Consider the following 19,841-nt stretch of genomic DNA (forward strand, 5'->3'; position numbering starts at 1 on the left):
AAAACATCAGCAACAACCAATTTTCTCTGTACCCGTATAAATTGCTGCTTTCAAAATTTAGACTTCAGTGATCTCTGACTTCAGCGAACCGGCTGAGCCTGAGAAAGTTCCCACACTTCAAGGTCATATTATGAGAACTTTTCGAACGGCGCAGACTGTTTCCCAAAGCACAAAGAATGCGTTGGATTGGTGGACGATGGACAGTGGATGGCCTAAAGGGGGAAAGGGGGATTTACCTATGCTGCTTTCGGTGAGAAACTTTAGAATTGGCTTTGCTTTTTCTGTGCCTGTATGGATCTATCAGTAAAATTCTACTCTTGGTAAAATTATGTCCCCAGGACATAATTTGGGATGGTTGAGAGGACCATTTATTTATCGACAGTTCGAAGTTACAATGGCCTTAGAAAAAGTGACTTATAACCCATTCTCAAAATTATCACCAGTGCTGCTATCTGTGATGGCAATTTGGACATTAGATAACCAGGTTTTTTTAAAAATTTGATTTATATGCTGCCCTTCTCCAGAGACTCAGGGCGGCTTACAATGCAGGTTAAGCATTGACCAATGCTTAACCAATGAAGGTTAAGCAATAGCCTTCATACTTTTGTATATTTATACAAAGTCAGCTTATTGCCCCCACAAACTGGGTCCTCAATTTACCTACCTTAGAAAGGATGGAAGGCTGAGTCAACCTTGAGCCTGGTGAGATTCGAACTTACAGTAATTGCAGACAGCTGGTGTTAATCACAATGCTGTCAGTCTGCTGAGCCATCAAGCCCAGTATTTACAATGATTCTTGTGGTCACATGATCGTCATTTGTGACCTTCCCAGCCAACTTCTGACAAGCAAAGTCAAGTGGGAAAGCCAAATTTGCTTAACAAACATGGTTAAAATGGTTGTGCAATTGGGTTTGGTCATGTGATGAATGTAGAGGAAGGAATGGTGAACCTGGGGGTGGAATTAAAAGAGGGACCAGCCAAGAATCTCTACATAGCCACAAGCAGATGAGGTCCATTCACCCTCGAATTCCATTGACACTTATCTAATTCCTTATCTAACCAGCAAAATTTGGGGGGTGAGGGGTGGGAATGAAAATACATCAAGGAAGCCCTCAGAACATGTGGCTATCCCAAGTGGGCCTTCATCAAATCTCAAAAAAGACCCTACAGGAGCTCCTCCATAACAGATAACAAAAAGAACAATAAACGAAGCAACACTGTCATTCCGTACGTTGCAGGCATATCGGAAAAGCTCAGGAGGATCGTCAATCAACATAACATACGTGCACACTTCAAACCCAAGAATACACTAAGGCAGAAGCTTGTCTGCCCCAAGGATAAAACACCCAGATACAAAGTGTTGTGGCCCGCCAGCAGCCTGCGCAGATTGTTGCTGATCCTGACGACGAGGAGGCTGGTGTGGTGTCGCGCCAGCAGCCTGTGCAGCCGGCACTCGAGTCGGACAGCGAGGAGGCTGAAGAAGATGTGGTGCCAGAGGCAGGGATTCAGCCAGGGCCTTCATAACCTCCGGAGGTTCCTTTAAGTGCAGAGGATGAAGTGGAGGAGCCTCTTCTCAATGCACCAGCATGCAGAGCTGCCAAAAGGCAGGAGTGGTTACTCAGGAGGAGGTCTCCTCGAGAGTAAGGCTTGGGGCTAATTGGCCACTCCCTTAGCCTATTTAAGTTTGCACGCAGCTTGTAAAAAGCTGCAGGAAACAACGTTCGATCGTTCGCTGATCATTGAGTTTGGATTTTCTTTGCAAACTTTGCTTCTGGGCTTTCTGCCAACTCTAGTAAGACTCTATTTTATCTGTGGAATTTCTGGCAGGTTGTTAAGAGCGTTTTATTAACAGCCTGCATTTGCAAAAGACTGTGTTTTGAAGTAAATGGAGGTTGTTCGAAGTTTGTGTGTGCGGCATTCTTTGGGATCCGTAGCTGGGCAGAACACAAACTGAGCAATGTGGTATATGCAGTACAATGCAGTGAGCCATGTGCAGATCTGTACATTGGGGAAACAAAACAACCACTTCATATACACATGGCACAACAGAGCTGAAGAAGCTTCTTGGATGAGAAGTGAAACGTCTTCAAAGAAAAACCAGGAAGTCCAGTTGCCTTTTGAAAAAGCACCTTTGGGACCTGGATGTCTGAGAAGATATCTCCATAGATATCTAACTCCTCGCAAGTTCTAGTTGAGAATATCCCTGTCCATAGAATGAGTAGCAATAAATCAGTTTAATTGGACCTTCGGATTTATTTTATTATTTATTTATTTATTTGTTTGTTTATTTTCATCAAGCATGTATTTTATGACAGATACAAGTGTAAACATAATTATAAATACATGAAAAGGATACGAATAAAAGAAAACATTAAGATAGGGACGGTGGGCACGCTGGTGTGCTTATGCACGCCCCTTACAGACCTCTTAGGAATGGGGTGAGGTCTATAGTAGACAGACTAAGGTTAAAGTTTTGGGGATTTGGGGAAGAAACCACCTGACAGTGACCTGTTTAACAACTGCATTGCTTAGCAACGGGAATTCTGGTCCCAACTGCAGTTATAAGACGAGGGCTACCTTTAGTACATGCATTTCTTGAATGAATTATCCATTGTCCATTTATTACAGCTGATATTATGATGCTTGGATGACCGTGACATGGCCAGGTTCTCTCCTCCGTGGTTAAGGATTGACCGTATCTTAATAGCATTGGCAAGAAAATGGAGCTAGTACGTGTTCAATTAATTTTCTTAGGGCTTAGAGTGAAATTGTCAATCCCTGCATTCAAAGCTGCACTTAGTTCTATCTACAGCTGAGCAACATCCAAAAGATAGTATTTATTTTTCTCTGCATGCTGTTCGAGTTCACGCAAATAGACTTCAGAATATTTATCAAAACTTCAATATTTCTCTTTAGCTCCATCTTGGCTCTGACAGTTCCATTTATTTCTTCGTCGCTTGATTCATCCATTGCAATCAGAAGAGGCTGGTTCATTATAGAGCACTTCAAACAGTCCTCGGGAAGATTGTTGCTTCTTATGCAATAATGTGGACATTTCTTGATACATCAATTGCTTTGATAAGGAAAATTCTCCTTTCCTGCTAACTCAAAGTGCATATAATGAAATCAGTGTGAATATTGCTCTGCCATCATTGCTTTATCATAACTTCTGAGTTATTTGCACTTTTTTCATTCATTTTTCTGGTACTTTTTGTGGGAAGTTCTCCTATAGAAGAATGAAATATTTTGAGGAATATTTAAAAAAGGCAGAATAGTATATTTCCCTAAATGAGAAATGGAGAAACATGTTTTTTTAGAGGCAGGAAGCAGACTCACTGTTTCTTAATAGCCCCCCCCCCACTCCCCGCAGATATTTTGTGCCCATTAAGAAAGACTGGGCCAGCCTATCTACAAAACAAAAGACCTTCAGTTTCCGGGTGATGGGATTATAAGAAGAACAGGACATGATCCTTCAGGACATAACAGGATTAACCCACTACCATTTAGCAGAAGACACAGAGCTCACTACATTGCACAATCTCCTAAGGGTATTTCAGTCAGTGCACCACGCCCAGAGCAGGCCAACTTCACCTGGGAGCTCAGATAAACTATAAGCCAGAGGCTGACCAAATTAGGTCAGACAAACATCATCATCATCATCTTCTTCTTCTTCTTCTTCTTCTTCTTCTTCTTCTTCTTCTTCTTCTTCTTCTTCTTCTTCTTCTTCTTCTTCTTCTTCTTCTTCTTCTTCTTCTTCTTCTCCTCCTCCTCCTCCTCCTCCTCCTCCTCCTCCTCCTCCCCCCCTCTTCTTCTTCTTCTTCTTCTTCTTCTTCTTCTTCTTCTTCTTCTTCTTCTTCTTCTTCTTCTTCTTCTTCTTCTTCTTCTTCTTCTGCCATATCCATCATCAGACATCGGTGATCATGAAAAAGTGCTGCTGAGTTTTGTCCAAACCGGTCCCTTAAATTTTGAAGCCATGATGTTTTTCTTCTGCCTGGACCTCGTTTACCTTCAACTTTTCCCTGGAGGATTAAGTGAAGTATGCAGTATTTTTCAATGAGAATATATCTGCTGAGAAAAACCTCTGCATTGGCAACCGGAAGGGCATCCGCCAGTAAATACTCAGCTCCTTTCAGTTGCCGAGACTCCACCCCACAAGGGATTATGGAGTCATTAAAAGAAGACAATGATTGATGGTTGATTTTTTGTAATTCTTGGCTGGGGATACTCTGGGTTATAAAGTCAGCTCCTCATTCCTGTCCTATGATCCAAGCTTATAATTTTAATCAGGTACTGAATCCACCTTCATTTTAGTCTTCTGCCCTTCCCTCCTACTTCTATAGTGTTTTATTTGCTGATGGATTTTCAGAAGGATGATCTTCTGCAGATAATATTTTAATATAAATTCACATTTAACTTTACATTTCTGAAGTGCCTCTTGCAGGGAAAAAAATCCCAAATTACCCACTCTTGCTTGAAAATATTATTAAACAGGAGCTGCACGTTTTTTCCACGTTTCCCATTCAGGGATAGTCTGGGAGAAAAAGATACAGAAGATGTAAGGGCAGGTAGTCCTTAACTTACAATAGTTCATTTAGTGACCATTCGAAGTTACAAACAGGACTGAAAAAAGTGACATGACCGGTTTTCACACAACCAACGCAGCATCCAGATGGTCACATGATCAAAATTTCGGCGCTTGGTAATTGACTCATATTTATGACAGTTGCAGTGTCCCAAGGTCATGTGATCACCTTTTGAGACCTTCGGACAGGCAAGGTCAATGGGGAAGCCAGAGTCACTTAACAAACGTGTTATGAACTTAATAACTGCAGTGATTCACTTAACAATTCAGAGAAGAAAAATCGTAAAATGGGGCAAAACCAGAGATGGGCTGCTGCCGGTTCGCGAACTGGTAATTAAGATTCCATGCAGTTTGGCGAACCGGCAAATCCCACCACTGGCTGGCCCTGCTCCCACTCGTTTTTCAGCCTATTTTCCTGGCCGTTTTCCGGCCATTTTCTGGGCCCTTTTTTGGGCTGTTTTTCTGGCCAGTTTTCAGGCAGTTTTCCAAAAACAGCCCGAAAAACAGCCTGAAAACAGCCTAAGAAATGGCCCGAAAATGGCCAAAAATGGCCCAAAAAACGGCCTGAAAATGGCCCAAAAAAACAGCCTGAAAATGGCCAGAGAAATGGCCTGAAATTGGCCAAAAAAAATGGCCAGAAAACAGGCCAAAAAATAGGTGGGGGTGGGGCCAGCCAGTGGTGGGTTTAGCTCAACCGGCTGAATCCTACCTCTGGCTTTGAGGTGAGTGGCCGGGAGGTGGGGCTGGGTGTGATGAGTGACGTCACCCACCCAGTCACATGACCAAACGGCCACGCCTACCCAGCCAGAGAACCGGTTGTTAAGTTATTCAAGCTCTACCACTGGGCAAAACTCACCAACTGTTTTGCTTAGCCACATAAGTTTTGAGTTCAGTTATGGTTGTAAGTGGAGGACTACCTGTAGTTGTCAAATTTGGATTGTCTAAGTCTTGTTGAAAGTTATAAAACTATCCCATCACATAAAGTATTAGTACGTACCGCTTTATAAAGCCTTGGTTAGATCACATCTGGAATACTGCATCCAGTTTTGGTCACCACATTACCAAAATGATGTTGAGACTTTGAAAAAAAGTGCAAAGAAGAGCAACTAAGATGATTAAAGGCTCGGAGACAAATACATATGAAGTATGTTTGCAGGAATTGGTTATGGCTAGTTTAGAGAAAAAGAAGGACTAGAGGTGGCATAATAGCAGAATTCTAGTATTTGAGGGGCTGTCACAAAGAGGAGAGGATCAACTTATTTTCCAAAGCACCAGAAGGCATGAAAAGAAACAATGGATGGACACGAATCAAGGAGAGAAGCAACCTGGAACTAAGGAGAAACTTCCTAACAATGAGAACAATTAACTTCAGAAGTTGTGGGTGCTTCATCACTGGAGGCTTTTAAGAAGAGACTGGACAGCCATCTGTCTGAAATGGTATAGGACTGTGATGGCAAACCTATGGCACATGTGCCACAGGTGGCACACATAGCCATATCAGTGGGCACGCAAGCTCAGCTCCGGCACGCCGGCCAGCTGATTTTTGGGCCTTCTGGGCCCACCAGCAGTAGGGAAACAGGCTGTTACCTGCCTCCAGAGGACCTCGGGAGGTGGTGGGGAAGGCCCATTTTTCTCTCTCTCCAGCCTCCAAAGCCTTTCTAGGAGTCTGGGGAGGGCGAAAATGGCCTTCCGCACCCCCACGGAGGCCCTCTGGAGGCCAGAAATGGCCCATTTGCAGCCTCTGGAGGGCCTCCGGGGGGTGGTGGAGGCCGTTTTTTGCCCTCCCCAGACTCCTAGAAAGGCTCTGGAGGCTGGATACGGCAAAAAATGGGCCTACTATGCCATCATGTGCCAGGAGCGGGGGGGGAGGGAGGTCACACACACACGCATGGGGAGCAGAGCGCAAAGAATTATGGGTGTGGGCACGTGCACACGTGACACCACCACCCCCGCTCCTGGTACGCGATGGCAAAAAGGTTAGCCATCCCTGGTATAGGGTCTCTTCTTGAGGACGGGGGTCTCTTCTTGAGGACGGGGGATCTCCAAGGTCCCTTCCAGCTCTATTCTGATCGATTGAAGATGAAAGAGGTTAATTTTCTATCAAAAACAGATATTACGGAATGCTGTTAGATCTTCCATTTTCCCTGTTATCAGCTTGTTAAAATTCTGAGCCTGTTAAGGCAGATCTTGTATAACGTTCACCGTGCTTGCAGAAGGTACTATATTTAAAGATAAAGGGAGAAAAATGGCACATTTGGGTCACCTTTAAGGAAGAATACATAGCCAAGAAAACTTATTTTTAGGGGTATTTTTGTTAAGTGCTTAACTACCGTGTTTCCCCAAAAATAAGTCCCCGTCTTCTATTTTTTTGAACCCTGAAATAAGCACTTGTCCATATTTTTGGAGAGGTCTTATTATTTTGGGGCGTGTGGAGCAAGATGGGGCTCCTCTTGCCGTCTTACCTGATTTCCAGCTCTGTGTTTAAATATTTTCGGGTCACGTGATCCTCTTTTACGAACTTCTGACAAGCCAAGTCAACGGGGAAGCCAGATTCACTTAACAACCATGTCACTAACTTTGCAATGGCAGTGATTCACTGAACCACTGTGGCAAGAAAGGTCATAAAATGGAGCAAGATTCACTTTTTGGCTTCTTGCTTAGCAACAGAAATTTTGGGCTCAGTTGTGATCGTAAGTCAAGGATCACATTTTTTTCAGGGCCGTTGTAACTTGGAACGATCGCCAAACAAAAGGTTGTAAGTTGAGGACAACCCGTAATAAGGGAAATCCCAATTCTATCCCAATTCCAAACTAAAAACATGCCATGAACTCTCAACCTGTGACAAAGACTCCATCAAAGTGCCGTACCATTCGGACATTATGAGAGTCATTTCACATATTCTAACAGTAAACATTTTACAACACTCAAAGGGCAAGTCACATAGCACTTAGCAATAGCCCTTAGACTTATATACCGCTTCACTGTAAAGAGTGCTTTACAGCCCTCTGTAAGCGGTTTACAGAGTCAGCCTATTGCCCCCCCCAACAATCTGGGTCCTCATTTTACCTACCTCGGAAGGATGGAAGGCTGAGTCAGCCATGACCCAGTCGGTCACGATCGAACTCCTGGCAGTGGGCAGAGTTAGCCTGCAATATTGCATTATAACCAGAGGGAGGGAGGGAGGGAAGGAAGGAAAAAAGGAAGGAAAATAGCAATAGCACTTAGACTTATATACCGCTTCACAGTGCTTTACTGCCCTCTCTAAGCGGTTTACAGAGTCAGCCTATTGCCCCCCAACAATCTGGGTCCTCATTTTACCCACCTCGGAAGGATGGAAGGCTGAGTCAACCTTGAGCCTGGTGAGATTTGAACTGCCAAATTGCAGGCAGCCGGCAGTCAGCAGAAGTAACCTGCAGTACTGCACTTTAACCACTGCGCCACCGTGGCTCATAGAAAGGGGGAAATTCCACTCCCTTCTAGCACTGATGATACTACCTAGCTTGTTTCCAGCCTCCAGAGACCGTTTTCGCTCTCCCAGGGGCTCGAGGAAAGCCTCTGGAGCCTGGGGAGGGCAAAAACGCTTCCCCTGCCGTGGTGCAAGAGGCTGACTAGGCCACGCCACCATGGCCACGCCCACCCAGCAACCGGGCAGAGAACCCCTTGCTAAAAATTTTTGAAGTCCACCCTTGCCTAGCTGGGTAAGAAAACCATCAAACTTAGAAAGTAAACTTTTTGGTATTCTTTTATTTCAAGCTGCAATACACCTGCATGTTTACACTGATGTATGCAGGAGTTTTTTGTTGGTTGGTTTGGGGGCTTAATTGGAGGAAGGGGTGCATTTGAGTCAGGATTGACTTCTAGTGACTGCTTGGGTTAGACCTTTACCGCTTTTTTGGCGAGATTCTGGTACTGGCCATTGCCTCCTTCCTAGGGATGAGAGAGTGTGTTGTGGCTCCGTTGCCTGAGCTTGGGCTATCGACAAATGCAGACTCTGAGAGTGAGGGAGAGGAGTTGGCAAGGCCTCCCTTTCCAGGACCCTCCTCTCTGGCAATGCCTCCGGAGGACACCGAAGGCCAAACGATAGGCTCAGAGCCAAGCACATCCCCGCAGCCACAGGTGGACAGCGATGAAGAAGATAAGTGCTGGCTGGACCCGCGACAGAGGTGCAGGGAGAAGCGTGCACAGCAGAAGGGAAGGCGTGCCAGAGATTAGCTGAGTCACTGGACCACACCCCACGGGGTATAAATGTAGGTGTGGTGGCCGGTTCAGTTTGTGACGAGCAAAAACTGGAAATACTCCATGATCTCTGTTACTGGACTTTGCCTGCTTTATCGGACTGCATTTGGATTAATCCTTGTATTGTTGACACTCTGCCTGTTTTATCGGAATGCTGGCAGTCTAATCTTTGTTTTGTGTGAGTAAATTCTGAATTGGCAGCTAGCCACTGGGTTACTGCCAGCTTTATCTTCAAAGAGTTTTGTTGTGTGGTTTATTAACTCCGGGCCGTCTGTGGGGGTGCGTGTGGGGTACGGGGACAGAACAGAGTGACTGACCTAAAGTTGGCATTTTGTCTAAGGCAGGATTATAACCAGGGGTGGGTTCTACTTACCTTTACTACCGGTTCGTAATGGGATCGCGCGCGGGCGCTCGCTTCACTTGCGCACATGCCTTGCTTCTGCACATGCACCTTGCTTCTATGCAAGCGCAGAAGCTTCTGCGCATGTGCAGATCGCCGATGACAACATCTGGGGCAGTGGGCAGGGCCTCCTGCCGGTTTTACTACTGGTTCTTGCGAACCAGTAGTAAAACCGGGGGCAACCCACCACTGATTATAACCAGTAGTACGATTCAAATAATTTAACAACCGGTTCTCTGCCCTGATGACCGGCTGGGTGGGCGTGGCCATGGTGGGTGTGGCCAGAGGGTGGGACAGGCAGCACTCGGCCTCCTGCAACCCCCTGGGAGCAAAGATGGGCTGTGGGAGGGGGCCGCGGCACACACCCCTGCGCCCTCTTTTGGGCCTAGTAGGCCTCCCTGCAGTTAACTGGGAGCCAAAATGGGGCGCGTGGGGAATCCTGGAAGGGGTGGGGCTGGGCAGGGCCAGCCAGCAATGTAACAGCCGGTTCACTTGAACCGGCCCGAACAGGTTGAATACAACCACTGATTAGAACTCCCGGCCTCCCAGCTTCTAGCCTTGTGCCTTAACCACGACGCCAAATTGCTTCTCTGTGCAGGAGGTACAGCAGGCAAAACGTTAACTGAGATAATCTGACAAATATTCTTTATTGTTTTTCTTGCCGCAGGCAGGCATCCATTAAAAATGTGCATATATTTTAATAGATGAACATATTTGCACAGATCTCCAGTAAACATTTTGATCCTTAGCAACACATTATAAAATAGACCTTTCTAGAATGCAGTCTATCGTGCTGTTTTCCGTTGTCATCACAAATCTGTGAATGAACCTATTCGCTTGATAATCAGAGGTTCTGAGAACTGGGAAATACTGTATTTTTTTTATTAAATTAGCTGCTTTGATTATACCGATCATTAAACCCTTTGAAATAGCTACAGGCGAACGAACAAAATGCATAATCACACGTGTCTTCATTGCTAATTTAGCAAATGTACATCAAAAAGAGACACACATACCCCTTTACATATCTTGTAAAGATTCACTTTACAACCATGTTACTACTTTAACAACTGCAGTGATTCACTTAACGACTAACAGTGAGAACAATTAATCGGTGGAACAGTTTGCCTCAAGAGTTGGTGAATTCTCCAACACTGGAGGATTTTAAGAAAAGATTGGACAGCCATTTGTCCGAAATTGTATAGGGTTTCCTGCTTGAGCAGGGGGTTAGACTAGAAGACCTCCAAGGTTCCTTCCAACGAGGGGTGAAATGATACCGGCTCGGACCGGTTTGCCCAAACCGGTAATAATAAATGCTACCGGTTCGGGCGAACCAGTATTTCCGATGATCAGCTGTGCTGCACGATTTATATTCGCTAGAAAGCAGGATTTCCTGCTTTCTAGTAAATCTAAATCACACGGCACAGTTGTTCCCCCCATCACTGTTCTACTTACCTTAGAAAAGGCTTCTTAATCCTTCTTCTTCAGCGCTGTGCAGTAGCGCCTGTGGCGTGCATGCATGCAAAGCACACATTTGGTGCTCACTGCGCACGCGCGCATGCAGTGAACCGGTAGCAAAGCGAACTGGTAGCAGACTTCGGAGCATTTCACCCTCCCCGCTTCCAACTCTATTATTTTTTATTTGGTACAGTAGTGGGTTTCAATTTCTTTCACTACCGGTTTGCTCGTGGATGCGCGCATGTGGGCGCATGCACGCAACACTTCTGTGCATGCGCAAAGACATCCGGGAGGATGGGTGGAGCCTCCCACTGCCACCGCTACGAGTTCGCCCGATCCGGGGTGAATCGGTAGCAACTCACCACTGATTCTGTATCTATATCTCCATATCCATATCCAGTGCTGCCTTCTGGACCAAGAGACATGCTGAACATTTATTCTAGCCAATCCAATATTTATTACATCTCATGTTATTTAAATAAGAAATGTTACTTTAATTGTGGGTTTATTGCTTTAAACTACCCTGAGCAGCCATCAGGGGATTGGGTAGTGGTATACATCTAAAATTAATAACTATGCATTCTCTAAAGTGGCCTCTTTTGACCAAATGTGTGGGCTTTAATTCTGAGAATTCTGAGAATTCCCCTGCCAACAGGGCCATCGCTGAGAACTCTGGACGCTGGAGTCCACCCATATGGAAGCTGACCAATCATAAACAGATTTATTTCTTTTCCCACACATTTGCAATATTGCTTTGCTGATTACTACACTACATTGTAATAAAAAGTGTCCAGGGGCCTGCTCCATTTATGCCTCTATATCAGGGGTGTCAAACACAAGGCCCGTCGAGTTCTTAGATTCAGCCCATGGGGTGCTTAGATCTGGCCTGCAGGACCACCCTGAAAACAGTGATAGACCGGCCCGCAGTGCCTCTGCCAGCAAAAACGGAGCTCGGGAGGGCCACATGGGAGCTCTCTTTTCACTGGCAGAGGGTTGCAGGAGACCGTCACAGCTGAAAACAGAGCTCACAAGGGCCATACATGGCTCTCCCGAGCTCCGTTTTCGCTGGCAGAGGGTTACAGGAGGCCGTCGCAGCTGAAAATAGAGCTTGGGAGCCCGTTTTTTCTGACAGAGCGCTCCGGCCACAACAGGTGCCCTCAACACGGGTGATGTCAAGCTTTCCCTTAGCCACAGAAATTTTGAGCTCAATTGAGGTCGTAAGTTGAGGACTGCCTGTACCATCTTAGGAACTGAGGACAACAACTTCCCTGCTACTCATGCTAGATCCACCTCTAGGTTTAGTTACCCGTGTTTCCCCGAAAATAAGACCCTGTCTTATATATATATTTTTTGCCACCAAAAAAGGCACCAGCAGTGGTGGTATTCAGCTGGTTCTATCCAGTTCGCCTGAACTGGTAGCAGAGGCAGCGGGAAGCTCCGCCCACCTGCCTGGATGTCATCACGTCCCATTTTTGACGCTCTGCGCACACACTCACATTTGCGAACCGGTAGCGAAGGTAAGTGAATACCACCCCTGGGCACCAGGTTTTATTTTTGGGGGATAGTGTCATCCATTGATTCACCTCACTTGCACACATCCCCCTCCCAGCCTGCTTTTCTCTGTCAATGGCCTTCAGGAACTTCTTCTGCAGCCGTCAAGGCCTGCAAGGCTTTCCTGAAGGCCTCTGCAGCCGATATGGAGCTCTATTATCGGCTGCAGAGGCCTTCAGCTTTGCCGGCCTTGCTGGCTGCAGAAGAAATGGGCCAGCAAGGCAGGTGCTGGGGTATGCATGACTCGGCTGCAACTGTCTGAAGATAAATAGTAGGGCAGCTCCACACCCCCCAGAGGTGGTATTCAGCAGGTTCTGACCAGTTCTGGAGAACCGGTAGCGGAAATGTTGAGTAGTTCAGAGAACCGGTAAATACCACCTCTGACTGGCCCCGCCCTCATCTATTCTCTGCCTCCCAAGTCCCAGCTGATCGGGAGGAATGGGGATTTTGCAGTAACCTTCCCCTGGAGTGGGGTGGGAATGGAGATTTTACAGTATCCTTCCCTGCCACGTGCACCAAGCCATGCCACGGCCACCAAGCCACACCCACAGAACCATTAGTAAAATTGTTTGAATCCCACCACTGCCACCCCCGCCATCCCCACCCTAGGTTAATTTTTAACCCGGATTGGGCGGGGGTCCTAATTAGGGTTTATAGAATAGAATAGAATAGAATTTTTATTGGCCAAGTGTGATTGGACACACAAGGAATTTGTCTTGGTACATACACTCTCGGTGTACATAAAAGAAAAGATACGTTCATCAAGAATCATAAGGTACAACACTTAATGATAGTCATAGGGTACAAATAAGCAATCAGGAAACAATATCAATATAAATCGTAAGGATACCAGCAACAAGGTTACAGTCATACAGTCATAAGTGGGAGGAGATGGGTGATAGGAATGATGAGAAGATTAATAGTAGTGCAGACTTAGTAAATAGTTTGACAGTGTTGAGGGAATTATTTGTTTAGCAGAGTGATGGCGTTTCGGGAAAATTATTTTTTCGGGGAGGTCTTATATTGGGAGCACATGTAAAAATCAAGCTAGGATTTACTTTTGGGGTAGGTTGTATTTTCAGGGAAACATAGTCGTTATAAAACTTACATCAGATTCATCGTCAGATGTGATGCCCAGAAAGCCATATTACTATTAGCTCAACATATTATTTTTTTAGAAAAATAGTCATATTCAGACCTTGTGTAACAAAGCCAAAATATATTCAGACAGCCATCCGTTGCTTAGACGTCAGCAAAGAATTGAACAAGGTTTTTCTGTGAAGTGCAGGAAGAGCATAAGAGGGTTAAAACCTTGACCGATTCAAAACGTGGGCAGGTTCTGGATTCAGAATAACCTGTTCCCCTTTTTCTGGTAGGTTTTGAAAATATATTGTCAGCCCCTCCGGATGTTTTATGAGCTGTAAAAGACATAACGCTCTGAATTACCATCTGCAAATGGCATTATCAGGCTGAACATTTGTAATTCTTTTATCGCAAGCGTCAAGAGGAAGTACATTTTGCCTGCTTTATTCACGTATGTCATAATATCAGTTGGAACTTGAGAAAAGGGTGATAATTTCTTCAAATGATTATGGAGATGGACACTTCGTGATTCAAGAGAGAGAAAAAAAAGTGGAAGTGGGAGAAGGCCAGTGGTGGGATTCAGCCGGTTCGGGCATGTCTGGGCGAACCAGTAGTTAAATTGCTGGCTGGCCTGGCCCCTTCCTGCCCTGCCCCTTTTAGGAGTCCCCACGCGGCCCATTTTCACTCCCAGGTAAGTTCTAGGCCCAACCCCGCCCTTCACGGCCCATTTCTGCTCCAAGGAGGCTTCAGGGAGGCATCCTAGGCCCAAAATGGGGTGCACGGGTTGTGTGTGGTGCGCCTCCCCCACGGCCCGTTTTTGCTCCCAAGAGGGTGCAGGAGGCCAAGTGCTACCTGTCACACCCCCTGGCCACACCCACCATGGCCACGCCCACCCAGCTGGCAGAGAACCAGTTGTTAAATCCTTTGAATCCCACCAGTGGAGAAGGCCACTTAAGAGGCTTCAGTCTTTTGGGATCAACATTTTAAGGTCTAATTTGTGTTCGGCAAAGGAAGGCAAGCAGGTGCCCACAGGCACATACATACATTTTTTATTTTTTTTTAAATTTTATTTCAAATTTACATACCGCACCTTCTCTCGAGGGACTCAGGGCGGTGTACAGCCAGATAAAAACATACAATACAAACATTAAAAGACAATTAAAAAGATATATATTAATTTGGCCCCAATTTAAGATAACAAACCAATTAAAAAATTAAAAATGTGTTAAAAAATATGTTAAGCCAGCCCAGCTTGCTGAAAAAAGAAAGTTTTAAGGGCACGTCGGAAGGCACCGAGGTCTTGGATTCTCCTTATCTCTGGGGGCAGCTGATTCCAGAGTGTAGGTGCCCCCACAGAGATGACCCCTGAGTTCCATTAATGCTTTACCAGATACTTGGATGAATGTCACTGTCCTTTAAACTCAATCTTTAGTAAGACCACACCTGGAATACAGCATCCAGTTTTGGTCACCATATTACAAAAAAAGATGGCGAGACTTTGGAAAAAGTGCAAAGAAGAGCAACTAAGAGGATTAAAAAGGCCTGGAGACGAAAACAGATGAAGAACGGTTGCAGGATTTGGGTAGGGTTTGTCTAGAGAAAAGAAGGACTAAGGGTGATGTGATAGCAGTATTCCAGTATTTAAGGGGCTGCCACAATGAAGAGGGGGGGAGGGGTTGGGTCAACTTATTTTCCAAAGTATCAGAAGGCAGGACAAGAAGCCATGGATGGAAACTGATCAAGGAGAGAAGCAACCTGGAATTAAGGAGAAACTTCCTAACATTGAGGACAATTAACCAGTGGGGTGGTCTTGGCCTGCGTGAGCCGTATCTGGACCGCGGGCTACGTGTTTGAACCCCTGGTATAGACTCTTCTGCTTGAGCAAGGGGTTGGACTAGAAGACCTCCAAGGTCCCTTCCAGTGCTATTCTGATTAAACTATAAAACAATCCAAGAGGAAGCAGGCTATTTTTAAAATTTATCTATCCCTCTATCTTTCCATCCATCCATCCATCCATCCATCCATCCATCCATCCATCCATCCAATGGCATTCTCTCTGTGTCAGCGATCTATCTATCTATCTGTCTGTCTGTCTGTCTGTCTGTCTGTCTGTCTGTCTGTCTGTCTGTCTGTCTATCTATCTATCTATCTATCTATCTATCTATCTATCTATTTTTTAGCTATCTACCAGTATCATCAGCCTGCCTGCCTGTCTCCTACCTGCTTACCTACCTACCTACACCTACCTACCTACCTAGCCATCGATCTAGCTATCATCTATCAATCTATCATCTATCATCTATCATGTCTCTCCATCCGCCCATCCATCCATCCATCCATCCATCCATCCATCCATCCATCCATCCATCCATCCATTTATCCTATCTATCTATCTATCTATCTATCTATCTATCTATCTATCTATCTATTTTTTAGCTATCTACCAGTATCATCAGCCTGCCTGCCTGTCTCCTACCTGCTTACCTACCTACCTACACCTACCTACCCACCTAGCCATCTATCTAGCTATCATCTATCAATCTATCATCTATCATCTATCATGTCTCTCCGTCCGTCCGTCCGTCCGTCCATCCATCCAACCATCTCTCAGCTCCTTGTCCCGCACAGCACGGAGACAGCAATAAAACACAGCTGGACCCATCAACTGGAGAGTGAATCCTGGTTTAATGCTTTTCATCAGTTACGGAACAACGCCAAGCTACAAACTTTCAAAGTTGGCGCTACGAGCATCTGCCTCGCAGCGCTTTATATCCTAGTGCCCCACCCCTCTCTTGATGAACGTGTGGCTCAGCTGTGTTGGGGTGAGTTGCATCAATGTTTCCGGTTTTCTCATTCCGGGTTCCTCCGCGTCCTAAACGCAATCCCTCCACCGACGCCCCTCCACCATTTCCCGTGCCGCTTATTTCCCGTGCCCCCTCAACGTTGTAGTTTTGTTGGGGATGTGTTACTCTTTCCGATCTGCCTTCCCGTCCCGGTTGTATGTCGGGCACGCCGGGCTCGACACCATCCATCCATCCATCCATTTATCATATCATATCATATCTATCTATCTATCTATCTATCTATCTATCTATCTATCTATCTATCTATCTATTTTTTAGCTATCTACCAGTATCATCAGTCTGCCTGCCTGTCTCCTACCTGCTTATCTACCTACCTACACCTACCTACCTACCTAGCCATCTATCTAGCTATCATCTATCAATCTATCATCTATCATCTATCATGTCTCTCCATCCGCCCATCCATCCATCCATCCATCCATCCATCCATCCATCCATCCATCCATCCATCCATCCATTTATCCTATCTATCTATCTATCTATCTATCTATCTATCTATCTATCTATCTATCTATCATCTATCTATCTGCCTGCTGCACAATCTCTTCTCATGTAAATCTATATTTTGGTGAAGATCTTCTAATGAAGACTTGTTCTGGAAACCCTGTGGCAGCTGATAGGATCTTTTGTGCAATGACAACTAGATGAAGAAATTCCTTTGGAAAGTTTCTCAAATTTCACCATTCCTATGTTCTCAAGGCTAATGTTTTAAAATATTTTCCCCTTATATTTTTGGTTGCATTTCACTTTCATTGGGTTTACCGCAGTTCCCACTTTTGCTGGTGGCGAATGGGATCACATAAACAGCTCTTGTGCCATGGGTTAATTCCTCCCTTCGCTGTGCCTGTGATTAAATTCCATATTTCATTTATTGGATGATGGAACCATGCGCTGTTCACTAGCCTGTGATTCAGTAATTAAAAAGCATGAGGAACTTGATAATTCCGATTAGAAAGCTATCTGAGAACACAGCTATAGTACAGTCTGTGATCAGCAGCTGAAAATGTATTTTAGCAGTGACTCGATATGAAATGGAGACTGTTAAAATAATGTTTAAGTTTCATGGTTACATGAAGGAAGAGAAGGATCACCACTCTCTCACCCAGAGAATGATCTAAACACCAGGGGTGAAATCCAGCAGGTTCTGACAGGTTCTGGCAGTAGAACTTTTGGGCTCAATTGTGATCATAAGTCAAGGCCTACCTGTAAAGAAAAAAAAAATCAGCATCAACACCAAAGCAGAGATTTACTTGACATAAAGGTAAAGGTAAAGATCCCCCTCGCACATATGTGCTAGTCGTTCCCGACTCTAGGGAGCGGTGCTCATCTCCGTTTCAAAGCCGAAGAGCCAGCGCTGTCTGAAGATGTCTCCGTGGTCATGTGGCCGGCATGACTAAACGCCAAAGGCGCACGGAACGCTGTTACCTTCCCACCAAATGTGTCCCTATTTTTCTATTTGCATTTTTTACGTGCTTTCGAACTGCTAGGTTGGCAGAAGCTGGGACAAGTAACGGGAGCTCACCCCGTTACTTGACATAGTTACTAGAAAATATAACATATTTCTCATATTGAATCAAATCAAATCGAATCATGTTGAGACATACCCTTGGAGGTCGTTCAATTCTCTTCCTCTTCATGTTTCATCCACTTTGTTTTGTGACTGTTGAATTATATTGATTTCCTATTTTTTAGTGCACATATATTCTTTTAGTTTACATATTCATGTTTAATTTGTTTCATTCTGTGTCTGACTGCAGGCCTTATGGCCGTCATAAAAATTTGTTTTGATTTAGTATGCTGGTTTACTACTCAAAAGCCCATCCAATGCATTTTCAGAACAAGGACAACTGCTTTCTAAGGATGGTTGTTACACCACAGGTGTTGTAGTAAATGGAATTATTCCCAGGAAATGCCATATTGTGGTTGTTTATGGCACTGCGTTGAATAAACAGTTTGCATTATGTATCCTTGCAAGATGGGTATTGGTTGAAAGAGGGGAAAGAAATATTCTCCAGAACAAGCAAAGGATGGAAACTAATCCAGGAGAGAAGCAACCTAGAACTGAGGAGAAATTTCCTGACAATGAGAACAATTAACCAATGGAACAACTTGACACCAGAAGTTGTGGGTGCTACAACACTGGAGGAGAAATTGGACAACCATTTGTCTGAAATGGTACAGGGCCGTGATGGCGAACCTATGGTACCTGTGGCACGCGGAGCTAAATCAGTGGGCATGCAATTTGCCCTAGCTCAGCTCCAGCGTGCATGCATGCACTGGCCAGCTGATTTTCGGGCCTTCCGGTCTCACCGGAAGTCAGGAAATGCGCCATTTCCGGCCTCTGGAGGGCCTCCGGGGGGGGAGGCCATTTTTGCCCTCCCCAGGCCCTTAGAAAGCCTCTGGAGCCTGGGGAGGGTGAAAAACGGGCCTTCCAGTCCTACTGGAAGTCAGGAAATGGGCTGTTTCCGGTCTCCGGAGGGCCTCCAGGGGGGTGTGGAGGTGGGGAAGGCTGTTTTCACCCTCCCCAGGCTCCAAGAAAGCCTCTGGAGCCTGGGGAGGGCAAAAAAAAGGCCTACCGGGCCCACCATGCCATCATGTGCCAAAAGCGGGGGGGGGGAGTGCGGGGGTGGGGTCACGTGCACTTGCGTGGGAGGGCGGGGCGCATTGAATTATGGATGGGGGCACGCGCACCCACGACCCCCCCCCACTCCCCTTGTTTTTGGCATGCGACGGCATCACTGGTATAGGGCAGGGATGAAATCCAGCAGATTCTGACAGGTTCTGGAGAACCGGTAGTGGAAATTTTGAGCAGTTCAGAGAACCGGCAGCAGAAATTTTGAGTAGTTTGGAGAACCGGCAAATACCGCCTCTAGCTGGCCCCAGAGTGGGGTGGGAATGGGAATTTTGCAGTATCTTTCCCCCAGGAGTGGGGAGGGAATGGAGATTTTGCAGTATCCTTCCCCCAGGAATGGGGTGGGAATGGAGATTTTGCAATATCCTTCCCCCAGGAGTGGGGAGGGAATGGAGATTTTGCAGTATCCTTCCCTTGCCACGCCCACCAAGCCACCCTCACCAAGCCACACCCACAGAACCGGTAGTAAAAAAAATTGGATTTTTCCACTGGTATAGGGCCGTGATGGCGAACCTATGGCACATGTGCCACAGGTGGCACGTGGAGCCATATCTGTGGGCACACGAGTGTTACCTTCGTTCAGCTCCAGCGTGTATGCATGCGCCGACCAACTGATTTTCGGCCTTCCGGGCCCACTGGAAGCCAGGAAACGGGCAGTTTCCGGCCTCCAGAGGGCCTCCGGGGTGGGGTGGGGAAGGCCATCTTCACCCTCCCCAGGCTCCTAGAAAGCCTCTGGAGCCTGGGGAGGGCGAAAAAACAGGCCTACCAGGCCTACAGGGCCAAAAGCGTGGGTCGCGTGGGGGGGGTTGCGTGCACATGCACGGGGCGCAATGAATTATGGGTGTGGGCACACGTGCGCACGACCCCCCCCCCGCTTTTGGCACACAACGGCAAAAAGGTTAGCCATCACTGGTATAGGGTCTCCTACTTGATCAGGGGGTCGGAGTAGAAGACCCTTCCAACTCTGGTATTCTGTTGTTCTGTTATGAATTTCGGATTAACATGGAGTATTGTTTTTAGGAAAAGCGAATCTGG

The 19,841-nt window shown here is 45.9% G+C and overlaps 1 protein-coding gene across 1 annotated transcript in view; it reads left to right on the top strand.

Moving 5' to 3' along the window:
* The window catches only part of DLG2 (discs large MAGUK scaffold protein 2), a 1,162,532-nt gene that overhangs the window by 142,969 nt on the left and 999,722 nt on the right, over positions 1-19,841 (top strand). The window lies entirely within an intron of this gene.

The sequence above is a fragment of the Pituophis catenifer genome, unplaced genomic scaffold (assembly GCF_029215685.1).
Source record: "Pituophis catenifer annectens isolate HBS135680 unplaced genomic scaffold, rPitCat1.0.hap2 SCAF_4, whole genome shotgun sequence".
Lineage (NCBI taxonomy): Eukaryota > Metazoa > Chordata > Lepidosauria > Squamata > Colubridae > Pituophis > Pituophis catenifer.